Here is a 3,759-nt window from a genome sequence, read left to right on the forward strand (position 1 = left end):
TGCTGCTTTTAATTTAATATTATTTATTTTTAATAATATTACTTTCTGCTCCCTCATCAGCAATTGTTTTTTGCAATATCCAGCAGTGACCTTTGTCCGTTTAGAGAATTTCTAATGATGGTGTAACCGAGGCGGTATTCCTGTGAGGAAAAGCAAAGCCATGAGAAAACAAAGATCTGCACTTTAATTCTACCTCCATTATTCTTATGTTGGAGCGCAAACAAAAGGATTAAAGAACCCCCCCAGGGATACAGTATGTGGTAAAAGATGTGTGCTCTTCTACACACAGACACACTCACACACACACACACACACACACACACACACACACACACACACGCTCACGCACGCACGCACGCACGCACGCACACATACACACACAGAGCTGGGAAACTCAAGGTTCAGAAATTATTGCATCATGCCTCATTCCTATGCATATCCACACACTGATGGTCTTTGTCATTGTGTGTGTGTGTGTGTGTGTGTGTGTGTGTTTGATAGGTACAGGTTTAACGCATTCTCATGAACAGGTTTATATGATATCGTACGAAAACTTATGGACACCAAATCTTATCTTATCTCAAAATTAGGCAACCAGTCATGTGACAGTTAGGTTTAGCGGTCTTTACAGTTACATTTAGTAGGAAAAAAGGTGACTGTGAGCCGGGTACAGAGAACCATGAAATGACGGTCCTTTCCGGGGCATTTACAGTTGTGTTAAGCTGACAAAAAGTGACACTACTTAGCTGCCATGTTGGTACTCCTGCCTGCTTCTCCCAACTGGGGGCATGCCAACCGCCATCTACTGTAGGTAACACACATTCATTTCCGGGATTGCTCCGGTGCCGCCGAAAATTCCTCCGGATATTCCTCCGGATAAGTCCTCATTTGGGCCGGATGTCTGTCCCCTTTGTGTTGGCGTTCTAACCTCCGGTGGATTTGTGAGGACTATGGTTAACTGCTCCTCAGATCTCTGCAGGGTAAACCCAGACAGCTAGCTAGACGGAGTTTTCTCTCGCACGACTAAAACTACTTTTGAACATACACATGTTCCACCAAAACAAGTTCCTTCCTGAGACTATTTAGCAGAGGCACCGTGGCTCTGTCCGGAGCTTAGCGCCACCCAAGACGATTGTGATTGGTTTAAAGAAATGCCAAAAAACCAGAGCATGTTTTTCTCCCATCCAGGAATGCTGAGTGGACTAGCCAGACCTTCCTCCACAGGGCTGTGGAGGAAGGTCTGGCTATGGGAGACTACTAACACACAGACGGAGAAGTAGCTCACACTAACATCTGAACTATCCCTTTAATACTCCTCACACATTTTCTACAGAAAAAAACCTGTGTACCTCCCATAGACATAAAGAACATAAGTCCATATCAGAGGGTTAGGAGCAGCTATTTGGTCTCCTTAATGCTCTGCATATGTTAATGAAGTCCCGATCAGCTCTATGATGGAGTATCATCTGAAACACTTGGCTGCAACATGACAGAAGATGGAGGTGCTGCATACAGAACACACTGGGCAGGGAGTCCATTTGGAGAAGGAATAGCTCAGCCTGGAGCGTGAAAAAAACATCTTTACCAAAGGATTTATGACCATTTCAAGGTTTTTTTCCCCCAGCCGGCCTAAACATGTTTACCACGCTGCAGGGAAGGACTCAGAGAGGAGGAACTGCAGATACAAGAAACCAGAATAAATATTCTTTGTTACAGTAAAGTCACTCTGAAGAGAGAGTATAGGTGAAATGTTAAAGATAACTGAAATGACAATGTGCTTTTTCTCAAAGGAGCAATTGTGTAATGTCTTCTGTGTTGGGAAGAGCTTTGTCAAACAAGCTTTTGGCAACAAAACAAGACATCCAGCAAAAAATGAATTAGGATTAAATGGGTACACATGCTTTCCATAATAATGTAAGTATATGCCAGACAAAAGACAAATACATAAATTGCTGCATTATGCTGCACTAATACAACAATCAGCAATAAAGCCCTGATACAGACTATTGTTGTCCTCTGCATACTAACACACTTTTATGACCCGTGGTGCACACAAAGGAAGTCTTGTTGAGGAACTTTGGAATTTTGATGGAACCATTTGATCGTTTTCCCCCCAGAAATCTCACAAGGGACGGCTAAATCCGGGGTCAAACATAATCGAAAGACCCATAATACCAGTACTGATGTACGTGTGGGTGTGTAACATTGTTGACGGTAACTTTCTGGGTAAGAAATGTGCATTTCATTTTCTGCCTCCTGAAATTATTGTGCACCAGAGAGGTTGCAGATTCCACTGGTTGTTTTTCAAATATTGCACAATATCTCATGCATGGTGTGAGCTCAGAAGAGTGTGACCTCTCTTTCCTTAACACTCACAGAAGTTGGCCTTGGTCGAAAGGACTCATTTAGGAAGAAAAAAATTGGACTTTTGATGTATTAAACATCAAAGTTTTTCCTTGAAATGGACCATGTGGGAGAGGAATTTTCAAGGAAATTGGAATGAGATGGTGGCCCGCTGCGTTCTATGTCTATGTGTTTGTTAGAAATGCATTATTTTGATCATGACTGCACTTTAATCTGATCACGCACATCTGTTGGACACACACACACATCCCTCCTTTCCCTCTGAGGCGTTCACTGAGTGTTTCGTGATCACATGGAGAACCATGATTAATTGAAAACAGCATCCAAAATGGTGCACCATGGTGCAATGCTCGGAGGGATATTTTAGCGCTCCATACATCATGAAGTTATTGATTATAAGAAACGCAGGCGGCGCCTTGGTGCTACTGTTACTTATTTAGTAGTGGTGTGAATAGTTTACAAGGAGAGATTTGATAATAATTCTTGTCTCCTAATGAGCGAAAAAGACCTTGCAAGATAAGAGAATTTCCAATTGAATTTAACGCTGTTCATCTGTTCCTCTGTCTCTCTGCAACATCTTCGACACACTAAGGTAAAAAAAGGCAACAACAAAGGCGACGAAAAGGCGAAAAGAAGGGGGCGATAAAGGCGGTGAAAAGGCGACAAAAAAGGCATCGAAACCGATTAAAAAGCGATCGTTTTTAAGGAAGATGTAGCACAAGTAGACACAGTTACTGTTTTCCATCTGACCGTTTATACAGTACATCTTGACATTTCCTACCGCACTTGAAGGCAGCTTCATTTCCCGGAGAAAGAGAGAAAGAATAGAGCGGCTACGCTGCGAGGTTAAGATGGTAGGCTACGGTCCACTATGGGGTGTCTGAAATCGTTGGGAAACATATTTACAGGTAAGAAGGATATATACACGTTTTGAGCCCACTGAACTGTTATTTTTAGCTCTTTGGGGGGTCTATTTTTTGAGGGGGGACAAATCCCCCCTGAAATCTACGCCTATGGATACCCGGACTCATACACTGGCTTTATAATAAGGCTCAACACTGATATTTATTGGAAACCAGAGGCTTTGGCAGCGCAGGGATTTGGTCTGTGAATGAATGTTGACCTCTGTCCATCTGTGTTTACCTCCAGTCAATATAAAACGGCTGTGGAAAACCCAGCGAGGGCCGCAGAGACAAACACCGCCTCTTCATTTGCATGCCCCCCAGGTAACACAGAGGGGGGGCAGCTTTTGTTTGAGAGCCTTGGGTCTTTGTGTGAGTCCTTGGCCAGCAGAGTGAGCCACAGCGCTGATAACAAAACCCTGGATTCATTGCATTTCTCCTCACATAAATGCAGGCTGGTGTATGTCCAAGGCTAGGATTTCACTGCTTTACA

Source organism: Sander lucioperca, chromosome 24 (assembly GCF_008315115.2).
Source record: "Sander lucioperca isolate FBNREF2018 chromosome 24, SLUC_FBN_1.2, whole genome shotgun sequence".
In the NCBI taxonomy this organism is placed as follows: Eukaryota; Metazoa; Chordata; class Actinopteri; order Perciformes; family Percidae; genus Sander; species Sander lucioperca.